Source organism: Rhodnius prolixus, unplaced genomic scaffold (genome assembly GCF_049639745.1).
Source record: "Rhodnius prolixus isolate KJV_2025 unplaced genomic scaffold, Rpr scaffold_4, whole genome shotgun sequence".
NCBI lineage: Eukaryota > Metazoa > Arthropoda > Insecta > Hemiptera > Reduviidae > Rhodnius > Rhodnius prolixus.
Window position 1 is genome coordinate 43,084,810 of NW_027411614.1, and position 17,916 is coordinate 43,102,725.

Here is a 17,916-nt window from a genome sequence, read left to right on the forward strand (position 1 = left end):
CCACATAAACAATCTTGATATGTCTATGGGTTAATGGTTAGGGAGATGTGTTCACCTCGACGGTCAGAAGACAAATATTCGCCCCACCCTGCCCGGCCCGCGCGGCGAACTTTCTTATATACCCTCTAGATGGCGTCATATCACCATGACAACGGCCCCCCCCCTACTATTAGTTCCACCAGCTGTCACTAGATCGCTCGTGCAATCTGTTTTACCTCTCGTAGCCTTCCTTGCACACTCTCTAGACTTTGGCAGCCATTGTTGTAACCTTGCTATCTTCTTACACACTCTCTAGACTTTAGCAGCCATTGTTGTAACCATGCTATCTTCTTACACACTCTCTAGACTTTGGCAGCCATTTTTAACCCTTTTTTATATTTTCTTTTAATTTCTACGCAATTTTTTCATTTTTTTTTTTATTTTTCGTATTATTGAGAGATTAAAAGGGAAAATAATTACAATATTGTTATAAATAAATCGTTTATTTATTTTTTAAATTATTGATACATTTTTTTACAATAAATTTTATAAAATCTTTACAACCTCATATTTAACCACGTTCGTGACTCTTTAGACTAATATAGGACTTCCTTTCACCCATATTTAACCATGCTGGCGACTCACAAGATATATATGACTCTCAAGACTTACACTGGACCTCCTTAAACTCACATTTAACCATGTTGATGGCTCTCAAGACTTACAAAGAACTTCCTTAAACACACTTCTAACCATGTTGGAGACTCACAAGACTTATATAGGACCACCTTACACACACTTCACCAAGTTGGTGACTCAGAAAACTTATATAAAACCACTTTACACCCACTTTTAACCAAGTTAGTGACTAACAGGACTTATAGACGACCACATTACAATTATGTTAATTTTATTTTTTACCATGTAACTTGTATCCTATTTGTTAATTTTGTCAATAAATATTTTAAAAAATTAAAAATATTTCATCATTAAAGCAAAAACCTTGAAAAATAAATATGTAAACTTAGCAAAGGTTTCACTTTTTGTTTTTATGTATTTTTAAATTCTAAAGGAACAGGTGTGCTTGGAACGTAGAATACTTTTCATTTGTTTTTTATTTGTATAATAGATTGACAAAAGTAAACAAATTAATAAATAGGTTACATGTGAAGCGGTAAAAAAATAAGCTAATAGCGAGTATAAGATAGTCTAGTAAGACGCAAGCAAACAGGGTTAGATATGAGTGTAAGTTGAACCTATATAAGTCTAGTGAGTTTCTAACGTGGTTAAATGTGAGTGTAAGATAAATCTATATATGTTTAGTGAGTCGTCAACTTGGTTAAATATGAATGTAAAATTGTTCTATACAGGCCTAGTGAGTCGTCAACATGGTTAAATGTGAGGGTAAAATTGTTCTATATAAGCCTAGTGAGTCGTCAACATGGTTAAATATGAGTATGAGACACTTCTATATAAGTTTAGTTAGTCAGAATTTGCCACCAGGTAACATTGCTGTAACCTTCCTCTATAAATAGCACAAATCCTTCCTCTGGCAACAGCACAAATTCTCGTTAGTACGACTTGAGTAATGCAGGGGGGTAGGTCGCTCTGTCGCTCCAAACATATGTTATCTAGTCTAGTCTAACATTCATCACTTCTTTCCCAAAGAATCATGAGTGAAGGAGATGTTGTCGCTTCGACGGTTCATATCATTTTTAATAGATTCCTATCCAAATTAGTGGGAATATTCACACTGGATTGATGTTTTACGTCTTTTTCATTTGGGCTTCCATTGATGGACAGTTTTGCAGGCAGTGCTCTGGAATCCCCAGTATTTAATCCTGAAAATTAACATTATTGTAATTAAAATGTAATGAATTTCACCTAGCATAAGAAGCTATAGAAACACATCTGTAACAATTTGTGTATAAAAAAAGATTAAATAAAGACTTTATAAAGATTAAACTAAATAATTTATTTATTTTTTTAAACCTAAATCTTTCATTCAATGATAATGAAATATATTTCTAAAAACACTCACATTCCTCAGGAAGAAAATTAATTTAATTGAAAAAATAGAATAACATAATCTACTAGTATTATGAAATTATTTTTTTGAAAATTAATTTAAAAATTATAAGCTTGACTAAAAATAGTTCTATGTGATTGGAAAATTATGCAGAATTCACATGCATGTTTGATGTTGAATTTTGCAATTAAATTACTGCTACCTACAATCAACAAAAAATAAAACTTCTTTCAGATACAAAAAAAAAGAATAATTTGTATAAAAAAAAGTTTTGGTTCTTGTTGTATCACTCCTAAAATAATAAATCATAAGATAAGACTTTCCTGGATGTGAATAACTTCATACTAATAATGGTCGTGCTGCTGGAAGTACAGAAGGACCCTTAAAAATTCATCTCTGGTAAAAGCTGCAAGTTTACAACAAGCCGATTGATGTTAGCGCCGCATGAACTTTAACAAATATTACATTAAACATGAGTAGGAGCGTTCACGAATTCTCGTCACAACATACGTATTGAAATTTTCTTTAAATATAAAACTTTTTCTTAAACATAATAATGAAGTAATTCTATATTTTACATGCTAAGTATTATAGAATTGGAGAGCATCTTCAAAACAATAAAATAAAATCGGGAAAAAAGGATTTTGCTAGATACAGGATAAAAAATAATTAGGGAGGCGCGAGAATTTAAGTTTAAAACACGGACATTGTTGCATTTTCACTTCGAAATAATTATTGTTAAGTAAAATATGGATGAATATGTCAAAAAATGTGAAATGAGTAATATGATTAATTTTTCTCCTAATTACACTGGAACTGTATTTTTCACCGGTTTCTGTATTTGATAGTAATTATTAAGACCAGGGCTAGATTGTGTAACCTAGGTCGATCTATTGTAAAAACCTGAAGTAAAACTCATTAGAAAAGGTACATTACTCATTACTCATAATTTCACTAGAATACTTATGTTTCCGCATTTGAAAGTTAATTTTAAGACCAAGGGTAGATTATGTAAGCTAGATCAATCAATTTTGGGAAACAAGAAAGAAAAACCATTGGAAACGTGGATCAGCAGTCTTCTTCAGAGACAGTTTCTTCTATATCCAATACAATCAAGGATTGACTTTAATATTAACTATCAAATGCAGAAACAGCAGCATTACAATGAAATTAAGAGACTATTTCCACTTTTTCCAATGATTTTTATCTCTTGTTTTTCAAAGCAAAACAATCTTTTACATTTACATTCATACATCAGCTTTAATGTTAACTATCAAATAAGAAAAACAGGAGTTTTCGAGTGAAATTAGAAGACGATTTCTACTTTTTCCAATGGTTTTTAATTGTATTTCAAAATAGAACGTCCAACTTGTACTATCTAGCATTACCCTTAATATTAACTAACAAATGCATAAACAGCTGGATTCATGTGAAATAAAGAAATAAATTCAACGTTTTCTAATGGATTTTACTTTTCAAAATAGAGCGACTCAACATATCTAGCATTGACCTTATTATTAACAATCAAATACAGAAACAGCAGTATTCAGGCGAAATTAGGCAAGAATTTCAACTTTTTTCCAATCGTTTTTATTTTTTACTTTTAAAAAGATCGTACCTACGTGTACATGGTAACATCAGCCTAAATAAATATCTAATACGAAATAGGAGTGTTCGAGTGAAATTAGAAGACGATTTCCACTTTTTCCAATGGCTTTTACTTCTTGTTTTTCAAAATAGAACAAGCTAATTTGCACAATCTTGCAATGGCTTATCAAACATGGAAACAGCTGGATTCATGTGAAATAAAGAAATAAATTAAGCTTTTTCTGATGGATTTTACTTTTTATTTTTCAAAATAGATCGATCCTACATTTATAATTCAGCATTGACTTTATTATTAACTATCATATACGAAATCACTGAATTTCAGTGAAATTGCGAGACCATTTTTTCCAATAGTTTTTACTTCTTGATTAAGAAAAGAGATCGTCCCAATATATATAATGTATTATTAGACTTTATAGTAACTATAAAATGCAGAAACATCAGCATTCCACTGAAATTAGGAGACCATTTCCACTTTTTCCAATGGTTATTTCTTAATACTTAAAAAAGAGTACCTACATCTACATTCTTACATCCTTAATATTAACTATCAAATACAAAATATATATACCATACATACATCTCAGTGAAATTGGGATAAAAGTTCAATTTTTCCAATTGCTTTTTACTTTATTGTTTTTCAAAAATGATAGACTTTACAATTACAATCTAGCATTGATCATAGTACTAATTATCAAATAAGTAAAATTAGTCGGAAATTGACTTTTTCTATAGCTTTTTACCTCTTACTTTTAACAAAAGATCGTACCTACATGTACATATTTGCATTGGGCTCAATACAAAATTCAAATACTAAACAGGAGCGTTCGGGTGAAAGTAGAACACGAATTCTACTGTTTCCAATGGTTTTTACTTCTTGATTTTCAAAACAGATCGACCTAACATATGCAATCTACGATTGCCTTTAATATTAACAATCAAATGCATAAACAGCAACATTACAGTGAGAAATTATAGTAAGAGACTATCTCCAATAGTTTTTTAAACTTTTTCTTTTTTATTCTTTTTTTAAATTAAACGCTTTTTAACAATAAATCTATACAAACATGTTAATAAAACATCTTTAACAGTTTATTTTTATTTTTGGAAATTATTTCTTTCATCCTGTTGTCCGTACGCTATCGAAGTTTTTTGAACTTTATAATTTTTTTTTTATTTGAGATGAATAGTTTAAATCATTTTTTAATGTTCCTAACCCTTTCTTTCAAAGAAAATGAAATATATTTTCAAAAAACATACTTATTTATCAAAAAGATTACTCAGACTGAACAATACAACAAACATGCTATAATATTCTAGTTTTTTGTTGTATTTTTTTTATAATATAACAGAATTTAAATCAAATTAAAACCTTTCAAAAAAATTAAAACTTTTTTTCAGCTACAAAGATAAAAATTTATATGAAAAAAGTATTAGTTTAAGTAGTATTACTCTGAACGTGGTAAATAATAGATAAGAATACTTGAAGAACAGTTCCACAATTAGAGAATCTAGTTTAGTTTATTATCAAAATAGAATGGATGCGAATTACCTCGTAAATACGGTCGTACTTGCTGAAAGTATAGAAGGATCCTTCAAAATAATGAAATGGGTTGTAATAGCGGAAGACAACACGCCCAGCTGCCTATTTGAGATACTTCACTTAATTGATGGAAAAAGTTCAGTTTTGAAGAAGTAAAAAGACCAAATTAAATAATTAATATTCTGAATGTACAATCTGTACAACACTTATGTTTAAGACTTAATAATTCACTTCAGTAAACCAATTTGATCACAAAAAAGCCTTAAGATGATAGAGAATCATTAAAAGTTAAGCAGAAGCACTTTTTTTTTTAAACTTAAATCTACGTTCCAAGTTCATGTATCTTCTTGATAGTTTAAATTTAGGCAAATCATTGCACTTTCTAGGTATCTAATCTATTACTGTATACTTTATTATTTATCTTTAGATAATACGACATATCTTAACTGAGAAACAACATGCTGAAAGCAGAAAACATGTACTTACTATTGCTTTAGGAGGTAAAATGTGTTACACAGCAAAAAATGTCATCAATGTTATTAACCCAGCCATTTTTTTGGATTGAACTAGTTCAGAATTACCATTAGAATGTCAAAAGAACGCTGAGAACCAAAAAAAACATTATATAAACTATTATTTATACCATTGTTTTCATTGTAATTTACAAACATTTTGATAAAAAACAATCTTCAATAAGTTAAATCTACTGGTGCGGTGCGAACCTTGCAAAATCCAAGGTCCATAATTATAGGACGTTATTTACCTTAACATTATTAATTTAAATTTCATGGAGATTACTCTCCCCTTTAAATGAGAGAAATGTGAATATTTACGTGGAAGTTCATAATTCCCAAATAAATGATCGTAATTAGCAATTTACTCTTACAGTAATAAAGTATTACCATGTTGCGAACTAAATCTACCTACTTATGACCGTTGAAACATTTTTATGAAACAAAATAATGAAGTGTAAAATCAACTTTTTTAAAATTACACGCTTACACTTGAGAAATGCATCAACTATCAACTGTCTTGGAAACATGTCAATTTCATAAACACTTCTAATCACATCAACTCGTAATTCAAAATAAAAGTTAAGCATACTCAAAAAATATTGCTTACCTGCTAGAAGTCATTAACGCAGCAATGAAGCAAAAACAAGTTTTTTAATTTCCTAGGAAGTTATCGCTTAATGAAAATAGATAATACAATCAGTTTTCTAAGCTATGTAAAGTTCTCACTCACTTAGTTACAGCAGCATCAACTTAAAACTATCAATCCTAAGTAAAAAAAACATCAAATTATGAGGTATACAGTGAATTTTAAACAGGAAGTTTTGTTAGAGGAAAACTTCTTTTTAAAATACTAACTTATCATCGTGGATGAAGAACATTTAATAAATAATGCAAATTATTACTGTTGCTACATGATTAAGAGAATATTTGGACAAAACCGAATTTCCTATTTACCCCACTGCTGTACCGGACATTTGTTTGGTCTGGAGGTTATTGAATGTTTATTTTAAGTGTTAAAGTATATCTTCATGCTACCTAGCGGTGATCACTAAAACTAATTCCTATGTGAATACCTCTTTTTAGTTTAAGTATTTGCCGCTAGAAAGCACTGGCATGATCTTAATACGTCAATTTTCTTTCCATTCCTAATTTTAACGTAAGGTTGCCCTATTTCTTTAATTTAAAAATAAGGACTTCAATTTCTGATTTAGTCTTTGATTTAAATAGAGCAAATACCAAAGTAATATATTTATAAATTTCGCTCTCTTCACAAGTACAATAGAACCAATCAATCGTATGAAAGTATTTTAATAATTATGGGACGATAATTTTGGCACAACAAGCGACGAAATTTTTTAATAAATCTCCTTAAGATGTATTGATATTTCAATATTTACAAGTAATGCATCTGAAATTTCAATAATTAAATCTATAAAAACTATTTTTATAAGAAGTTGAAGATGTGGAGTAAAATGTCAACAAATCTAACGTTGTTCCTCAGCCATTCTAATCCATTGTATTCGTCAATCAACAGTAAGACTTCAATCTTTTGCAATTACTTTATACTAATATGAAATACATTGTAGGTGATAATAGATTGGCTCAAAGGTGACTTCGTACTTAAATGCATTGCTGTCAAACTTTTATCGGATGACAATATCGCTTACTACTTATGTACTAAAAACTTCACTCAGCTCGATACCGAAATTTAAATTTTACTATTAATTTTGTCTTACCCTTGCCAAAAGAAGACTTCCCAATCTTTTCTACAACCAATCTTTTACATTATTCAATACAACATTTTTCATTTATTTATATTTTAAATATGTCCAATATTCAATCAAAATAACGAGATTCATGTAAAAGTAATGAAGATTATGCCTTTTTTCTTTCTTTATGAAACTCTACATCCAAAATTGGCTGAACTAATGAGTATAATATGCGTTTGGCATTAATGTACAATGTTAGAAACCAACCACAAGGAAACTATTGCAAAAGTAATAAAAATTATGCATTATTCCCTATTTTCAGAATCTGCAAATCCAAGAATAGACGATCTAATTTGTATAATTTATGATTGGCTAAACAATACAATTAAAGAAACAGAAAACAAAGAAATACCAGTAAAAGTAATGAAAATTATTCAGTTTTCCATTTTCATATCCAAAACTAGCAAGCTTAGTGAGAACAAGTTACAATACAGAAAAAAGTTGAAAAAAATTAAACCCACTTGTATATATTCTACAACCCTATTAAAACTGTCACAATTTTTAGTTTGTAGTCTTTTCTCTTATCGTTAATGAAAATCTTTGTATTTATAAAGTTAAAATAAATTTGGAAAACATTTTAATGAAAGCTATTTTTGAGCTTGAAAAGTGTACTGCCTCTGTTAGCCTACTCACGGGGGGAGTAGTTACCCGGGGAGCACCTCGAGGAGGTAGAGATCAGATTTCGCTCCCCAAAAATTATCTACTGATTATCGGAATAACTATGAGGTTAAGGATTATCTTTTCTTATTAATGCAATGTACAAATTTAAAATTTAGATGTAGTCTTTAAAAAATGAGACGTTTTAAGATTAGCAGTATCGAAGTGAAATAGAAGAACCTCGATAATTATTATAGTAAAAGAAAATCGTAAAATAGTTCTCTTGAATTTTTTTCTGTTTATGATTTAGTGATTTAGATAAAAGTCACTAAATCAAACTCAAGTGGACCAAAGTAAATATATTATCATGATTCGTTCACAGAAACATTATAAAGAAATAAGAAATTATTTTAAACATTATTATAACTACTTCTCAGAAGGTTTTATAAAAATGATTTTATATTTAAAATTTAAAAATACTTTCAATTGATTATAACATATTTCATATTGTTAAATATGAAATATATAATTGCTACACTGTCTTTCTGAAAAGTGGGGGACACATGATTCTAGAAGTTTCCCTCCATTCGTACTGTTAGGTGTATTGTGATTTTTGGTAATAAAGAACAAAATGGAATACTTTGGTTCTTTAAATAGTGTTTCGGTTTTTTGCTATAAATACATTGAATTTTAACAGAAATGCAGTCAAGAGTTGTACAAGACTGCAGGCTGTTTCATTTGGAAAACGTTTTGAAATATGAGTGCTCTGTTTCCCAGTTTAATCAGCTAGCAATCTACATTTTCTATTTACGACTTTAGGAAAGTAAGTAATAGATTTTCATTGATTTTTTTAGAAAACATTAAGAATTGTAAGTCTAGTTTAACTGCATTTTTTTTAAAAAAAAAATTGCATTAAAATGAGCCTATTGTTGGAGTTGTTAGGCTAGGGTACCCGCAGGGACGTTAAGGTCCCCAAAGAAGTGGCTAGTCCACTTCCCCCTTACAGGAAATTTTATCGTTAATAAAAATCTTTGTATTTATAAAGTTAAATTAAATTTGGAAAACATTTTAATGAAAGCTATTTTTGAGCTTTGAAAAGTGTACTGTCTCTGTTAGCCTACTCCCGGGAGTAGTTGCCCAGGGAGCACCTCGAGGAGGTAGAGATCAGTTTTCACTCCCCAAAGAACGCCTTTCTACGCACATCCGCATTCTAGTTGGTCTTTAAAACAGGCATAGGATTAAGAAGAACTCCATACAAAAGAGTTTGAAAAATGGATTGGGATAAAATTGGTGGAAAAGGGAATAGGGTAGGAATATCGTTTAGTGATTGAGGGATATGCAGGGAAATCTGTCTGCATAGGCCAATGACTGGATTGAGTTAAACCTAGATTTCTAGGTTATGTATAGGATGGGGCAATTAGGGAAATAGGGGGATTATTAGAAAGGCGTTCGGAAAAAAAAGGTTTTTGGACTGGTGGGTAATTGGGCTTACAAAAAGATACAGACTTGAAGAAAACAAAGTCTGCAAAACCAACAAAGAAAATGAAATCCAAGAAAGAACAAGAAAACGATTAACCCCAGCCTGAAATTAAACAAATCAACCAAGAAACAAAAGATTTTAAAACAATGAAACGTGTAATGTATAAAATCGGTGCCAGTGTTTTTTGTCACGAAGTGTTGTGCAGGATGTGTATCCAAGATAAATCTAACACTATAATTAATATTTGATTCACATTTAGTCTTAAAAAACCGAGTAAAAACATTGTTAGTGGCCACTAAAATGTTTTAAATAATTATAATTCCAAGTATTCATTTAGGTGAGGAGTGAACATGCAATTAGTTAAATGAATTAATATTTTCATGCATTACTATCATGCTATTAGTTACACCATATTAATTGAAAATGAAAATGTAAAATAAGTGGAATTATAATTAACCTTGATGCGAAAGATTATACTAGAAAATTTGTAAAAGTAAGAGTTAAAATTATTAATAATAGAACTCCTAAAGATTTCCGACGTGACTACAAAGCTATTAATGTAGAAACAATAAGACTGCATTTAGAATCCTATCAATAATAACTAGAAAAGATCATCTACCCTTAGACGAATTTAAAATGAAACCATCCCGACAAGTATCTAGTAACCAGCGAACGCTTTTAACCTGTTCAACCGTTTTCTTCTTCCAATCAATGTCACTCTTTTACCTAAATACAACCTCCTTTTTAAGATTAAAACGAAAATTATATAATAAAAATATATTGCCAGGAAATATACTCTATCTGTTCTAAAAGAGAAAAAGCCACTTAAATGCACCAATAACGCTAAGTGTAGAAAAAAAATACAAGTGAAATTTAAACATATACCAATACTTCAAGAGTACTTCAACAGTCTGCAAAACAAAATAGAAGTGTTCACTTAAATTAGTTCAAGTGTCTGTATTTATTAAATGACGTGCACTGAAATTACTATTAAAATCAGTTTGTAACTAAATAAACTTTGTTCCAAACAATTTCCTTAAAATACTACTTATCAACAACTTTGAGATCCACTACTAGAATCCAATGATATGGGTTTCTTCTCACCTGAAAGACGGACACTCCACTAAGTTAAAAACTAAGCTAACTTCTAAACTAATTACATCAGGCATCCATTGAAATTCCTAAGATATGTTTTCTTCCTCTATGGCAGGGGATCATTTGCCCAACTTTCAACTAAGCTTAACCTAACTTACAAACTAGATAATTTAGTCATCCATTGAAATTCCTTTGATATGGTTTCTTCTGATACGGCAGGGTCACACTTGCCCAACTTACAACTAAGCTTAACCTAACTTATAAAATAGATAACTTAGTCATCAATTGAAATTCCTTTGATATGGTTTCTTCTTATATGGCAGGGGCATACTTCCCAACTTACAACTAAGCTTAACCTAACTTATAAACTAGATACTTTAGCTATCCTTTGAAATTCCAAAGATATGGTTTATTCTTATATGGCAGGGGCACACTTGTCCAACTTACTACTAAGCTTAACCTAACTTACAAACTAGATAATTTAGCCATCCATTGAAATTCCTAAGATATGGTTTCTTCTTATATGGCAGGGGCTCACTTGCCCAACTTACAACTAAGCTTAACGTAACTTATAAACTAATCACATCAGGCATCCTTTGAAATTCCGAAGATATGGTTTCTTCTTATATGGCAGGGGCATACTTCCCAACTTACAACTAAGCTTAACCTAACTTATTAACTAGATATTTAGCCATCCTTTGAAATTCCGAAGATATGGTTTCTTCTTATATGGCAGGGGCACACTTGTCCAACTTACTACTAAGCTTAACGTAACTTATAAACTAATCACATCAGGCATCCATTGAAATTCCTAAGATATGTTTTTTCTGATACGGCAGGGGCATACTGCCCAACTTACAACTATGCTTAACCTAACTTACAAACTAGATATTTTATTTAATTCGTATTACCCATTTTTGGCTCCCATATCATAGCTGCTTTGCCCTTGGTCATAAAATTTAACGTCATACTGGTGCTTCATATCAAGAAGATTAGGGAGAATAATAGTAAAACATATCTTTTTTTTCTTTTTTTTAAATACAATATACAAGTTTAACCTAACTTATAAACTAGATATTCAGCCATCCTTTGAAAATCCGAAGATATGGTTTCTTCTTATATGGCAGGGGCACACTTGTCCAACTTACTACTAAGCTTAACCTAACTTACAAAATAGATAATTTAGCCATCCATTGAAATTCCTAAGATATGGTTTCTTCTGATATGGCAGGGACTCTCTTGCCCAGCTTACAACTAAGCTTAACCTAACTTACAAACTAGATAATTTACTCATCCATTGAAATTCCTTTGATATGGTTTCTTCTGATATGGCAGGGTCATACTGCTCAACTTATAACTAAGCTTAACCTAACTTATAAACTAATCACATCCGGCATCCATTGAAATTCCTAAGATATGTTTTTTCCTCTATGGCAGGGGATCATTTGCCCAACTTACAACTAAGCTTAACCTAACTTACAAACTAGATAATTTAGTCATCCATTGAAATTCCTTTGATATGGTTTCTTCCGATACGGCAGGGTCACACTTGCCCAACTTACAACTAAGCTTAACCTAACTTATAAAATAGATAACTTAGTCATCAATTGAAATTCCTTTTTATATGGTTTCTTCTTATATGGCAGGGGCATACTTCCCAACTTACAACTAAGCTTAACCTATCTTATAAACTAGATACTTTAGCTATCCTTTGAAATTCCAAAGATATGGTTTCTTCTTATATGGCAGGGGCAAACTTGTCCAACTTACTACTAAGCTTAACCTAACTTACAAACTAGATAATTTAGCCATCCATTGAAATTCCTTTGATATGGTTTCTTCTTATATGGCAGGGGCATACTTCCCAACTTACAACTAAGCTTAACCTAACTTACAAACTAGATATTTTATTTAATTCGTAATACCCATTTTTGGCTTCCATATCATAGTTGCTTTGCCCTCCGTCATAAAATTTAACGTCATAGTGGTGCTTCATATCAAAAAGATTAGGGAGAATAATAGTAAAACATATCTTTTTTTTTTCTTTTTTTTAAATACAATACACAAGTTTAACCTAATTTATAAACTAGATATTTAGCCATCCTTTGAATATCCGAAGATATGATTTCTTCTTATATGGCAGGGGCACACTTGTCCAACTTACTACTAAGCTTAACCTAACTTACAAACTAGATAATTTAGCCATCCATTGAAATTTCTAAGATATGGTTTCTTCTGATATGGCAGGGACTCTCTTGCTCAACTTACAACTAAGCTTAACCTAACTTATAAACTAATCACATCCGGCATCCATTGAAATTCCTAAGATATGTTTTCTTCCTCTATGGCAGGAGATCATTTGCCCAACTTACAACTAAGCTTAACCTAACTTACAAACTAGATAATTTAATCATCCATTGAAATTCCTTTGATATGGTTTCTTCTTATATGGCAGGGGCACACTTGCCCAACTTACAACTAAGCTTAACCTAACTTATAAACCACATCCGGCATCCATTGAAATTCCTAAGATATGTTTTCTTCCTCTATGGCAGGGGATCATTTGCCCAACTTACAACTAAGCTTAACCTAACTTACAAACTAGATAATTTAGTCATCCATTGAAATTCCTTTGATATGGTTTCTTCTGATACGGCAGGGTCACACTTGCCCAACTTACAACTAAGCTTAACCTAACTTATAAAATAGATAACTTAGTCATCAATTGAAATTCCTAAGATATGGTTTCTTCTGATATGGCAGGGACTCTCTTGCCCAGCTTACAACTAAGCTTAACCTAACTTACAAACTAGATAATTTACTCATCCATTGAAATTCCTTTGATATGGTTTCTTCTGATATGGCAGGGTCATACTGCTCAACTTATAACTAAGCTTAACCTAACTTATAAACTAATCACATCCGGCATCCATTGAAATTCCTAAGATATGTTTTTTCCTCTATGGCAGGGGATCATTTGCCCAACTTACAACTAAGCTTAACCTAACTTACAAACTAGATAATTTAGTCATCCATTGAAATTCCTTTGATATGGTTTCTTCCGATACGGCAGGGTCACACTTGCCCAACTTACAACTAAGCTTAACCTAACTTATAAAATAGATAACTTAGTCATCAATTGAAATTCCTTTTTATATGGTTTCTTCTTATATGGCAGGGGCATACTTCCCAACTTACAACTAAGCTTAACCTATCTTATAAACTAGATACTTTAGCTATCCTTTGAAATTCCAAAGATATGGTTTCTTCTTATATGGCAGGGGCAAACTTGTCCAACTTACTACTAAGCTTAACCTAACTTACAAACTAGATAATTTAGCCATCCATTGAAATTCCTTTGATATGGTTTCTTCTTATATGGCAGGGGCATACTTCCCAACTTACAACTAAGCTTAACCTAACTTACAAACTAGATATTTTATTTAATTCGTAATACCCATTTTTGGCTTCCATATCATAGTTGCTTTGCCCTCCGTCATAAAATTTAACGTCATAGTGGTGCTTCATATCAAAAAGATTAGGGAGAATAATAGTAAAACATATCTTTTTTTTTCTTTTTTTTAAATACAATACACAAGTTTAACCTAATTTATAAACTAGATATTTAGCCATCCTTTGAATATCCGAAGATATGATTTCTTCTTATATGGCAGGGGCACACTTGTCCAACTTACTACTAAGCTTAACCTAACTTACAAACTAGATAATTTAGCCATCCATTGAAATTTCTAAGATATGGTTTCTTCTGATATGGCAGGGACTCTCTTGCTCAACTTACAACTAAGCTTAACCTAACTTATAAACTAATCACATCCGGCATCCATTGAAATTCCTAAGATATGTTTTCTTCCTCTATGGCAGGAGATCATTTGCCCAACTTACAACTAAGCTTAACCTAACTTACAAACTAGATAATTTAATCATCCATTGAAATTCCATTGATATGGTTTCTTCTTATATGGCAGGGGCACACTTGCCCAACTTACAACTAAGCTTAACCTAACTTATAAACCACATCCGGCATCCATTGAAATTCCTAAGATATGTTTTCTTCCTCTATGGCAGGGGATCATTTGCCCAACTTACAACTAAGCTTAACCTAACTTACAAACTAGATAATTTAGTCATCCATTGAAATTCCTTTGATATGGTTTCTTCTGATACGGCAGGGTCACACTTGCCCAACTTACAACTAAGCTTAACCTAACTTATAAAATAGAGAACTTAGTCATCAATTGAAATTCCTTTGATAAGGTTTCTTCTTATATGGCAGGGGCATACTTCCCAACTTACAACTAAGCTTAACCTAACTTATAAACTAGATACTTTAGCTATCCTTTGAAATTCCAAAGATATGGTTTCTTCTTATATGGCAGGGGCACACTTGTCCAACTTACTACTAAGCTTAACCTAACTTACAAACTAGATAATTTAGCCATCCATTGAAATTCCTAAGATATGGTTTCTTCTTATATGGCAGGGGCTCACTTGCCCAACTTACAACTAAGCTTAACGTAACTTATAAACTAATCACATCAGGCATCCATTGAAATTCCTAAGATATGTTTTTTCTGATACGACAGGGGCATACTGCCCAACTTACAACTATTCTTAACCTAACTTACAAACTAGATATTTTATTTAATTCGTATTACCCATTTTTGGCTTCCATATCATAGCTGCTTTGCCCTTGGTCATAAAATTTAACGTCATACTGGTGCTTCATATCAAGAAGATTAGGGAGAATAATAGTAAAACATATCTTTTTTTTCTTTTTTTTAAATACAATATACAAGTTTAACCTAACTTATAAACTAGATATTCAGCCATCCTTTGATCCTTTGAAAATCCGAAGATATGGTTTCTTCTTATATGGCAGGGACACACTTGTCCAACTTACTACTAAGCTTAACCTAACTTACAAACTAGATAATTTAGCCATCCATTGAAATTCCTAAGATATGGTTTCTTCTTATATGGCAGGGGCATACTTCCCAACTTACAACTAAGCTTAACCTAACTTATAAACTAGATACTTTAGCTATCCATGGAAATTCCTAAGATATGGTTTCTTCTTACATGGCAGGGACTCTCTTGCCCAGCTTACAACTAAGCTTAACTTAACTTACAAACTAAATACATTAGTCATCCTTTGAAATTCCTAAGATATGGTTTCTTCTTATATGGCAGGGGCACACTTGCCCAACTTACTACTAAGCTTAACCTAACTTACAAACTAGATAATTTAGCCATCCATTGAAATTCCTAAGATATGGTTTCTTCTTATATGGCAGGGGCACACTTGCCCAACTTACAACTAAGCTTAACCTAACTTACAAACTAGATAATTTAGTCATCCATTGAAATTCCTTTGATATGGTTTCTTCTTATATGGCAGGGGCACTCTTGCCCAACTTACAACTAAGCTTAACCTAACTTATAAACTAATCACATCCGGCATCCATTGAAATTCCTAAGATATGTTTTCTTCCTCTATGGCAGGGGATCATTTGCCCAACTTACAACTAAGCTTAACCTAACTTACAAACTAGATAACTTAGTCATCTATTGAAATTCCTTTGATATGTTTTCTTCTGATACGGCAGGGTCACACTTGCCCAACTTACAACTAAGCTTAACCTAACTTATAAACTAATCACATCAGGCATCCATTGAAATTCCTAAGATATGTTTTTTCTGATACGGCAGGGGCATACTGCCCAACTTACAACTAAGCTTAACCTAGATATTTTATTTAATTCGTAATACCCATTTTTGGCTTCCATATCATAGTTGCTCTGCCCTTGGTCATAAAATTTAACGTCATAGTGGTGCTTCATATCAAGAAGATTAGGGAGAATAATAGTAAAACATATCTTTTTTTTCTTTTTTTTAAATACAATATACAAGTTTAACCTAACTTATAAACTAGATATTTAGCCATCCTTTGAAAATCCGAAGATATGGTTTCTTCTTATATGGCAGGGGCACACTTGTCCAACTTACTACTAAGCTTAACCTAACTTACAAACTAGATAATTTAGCCATCCATTGAAATTTCTAAGATATGGTTTCTTCTGATATGGCAGGGACTCTCTTGCTCAACTTACAACGAAGCTTAACCTAACTTATAAACTAATCGCATCCGGCATCCATTGAAATTCCTAAGATATGTTTTCTTCCTCTATGGCAGGAGATCATTTGCCCAACTTACAACTAAGCTTAACCTAACTTACAAACTAGATAATTTAGTCATCCATTGAAATTCCTTTGATATGGTTTCTTCTTATATGGCAGGGGCACACTTGCCCAACTTACAACTAAGCTTAACCTAACTTATAAACCACATCCGGCATCCATTGAAATTCCTAAGATATGTTTTCTTCCTCTATGGCAGGGGATCATTTGCCCAACTTTCAACTAAGCTTAACCTAACTTACAAACTAGATAATTTAGTCATCCATTGAAATTCCTTTGATATGGTTTCTTGTGATACGGCAGGGTCACACTTGCCCAACTTACAACTAAGCTTAACCTAACTTATAAAATAGATAACTTAGTCATCAATTGAAATTCCTTTGATATGGTTTCTTCTTATATGGCAGGGGCATACTTCCCAACTTACAACTAAGCTTAACCTAACTTATAAACTAGATACTTTAGCTATCCTTTGAAATTCCAAAGATATGGTTTATTCTTATATGGCAGGGGCACACTTGTCCAACTTACTACTAAGCTTAACCTAACTTACAAACTAGATAATTTAGCCATCCATTGAAATTCCTAAGATATGGTTTCTTCTTATATGGCAGGGGCTCACTTGCCCAACTTACAACTAAGCTTAACGTAACTTATAAACTAATCACATCAGGCATCCATTGAAATTCCTAAGATATGTTTTTTCTGATACGGCAGGGGCATACTGCCCAACTTACAACTATGCTTAACCTAACTTACAAACTAGATATTTTATTTAATTCGTATTACCCATTTTTGGCTTCCATATCATAGCTGCTTTGCCCTTGGTCATAAAATTTAACGTCATACTGGTGCTTCATATCAAGAAGATTAGGGAGAATTATAGTAAAACATATCTTTTTTTTCTTTTTTTTAAATACAATATACAAGTTTAACCTAACTTATAAACTAGATATTTAGCCATCCTTTGAAAATCCGAAGATATGGTTTCTTCTTATATGGCAGGGGCACACTTGTCCAACTTACTACTAAGCTTAACCTAACTTACAAACTAGATAATTTAGCCATCCATTGAGATTCCT

At 31.6% G+C, this 17,916-nt stretch overlaps 1 long non-coding RNA gene and 1 pseudogene across 1 annotated transcript; one reads left to right on the forward strand and one right to left on the reverse strand.

Annotated features, from left to right (window-relative positions):
- Nucleotides 1–463: 463 nt before the first annotated feature.
- Nucleotides 464–6,689, reverse strand: LOC141455842 (uncharacterized). Its single transcript, XR_012459484.1, has 5 exons — nucleotides 6,530–6,689; nucleotides 6,282–6,439; nucleotides 5,646–5,761; nucleotides 5,169–5,278; nucleotides 464–2,457 (listed from the first exon to the last, which is right to left on the reverse strand). It is a non-coding gene; the product is annotated as an uncharacterized lncRNA (long non-coding RNA).
- Nucleotides 6,690–8,584: 1,895 nt separating this feature from the next.
- The window catches only part of LOC141455717 (cystathionine gamma-lyase-like), a 28,145-nt pseudogene continuing 18,813 nt past the window's right edge, over nucleotides 8,585–17,916 (forward strand).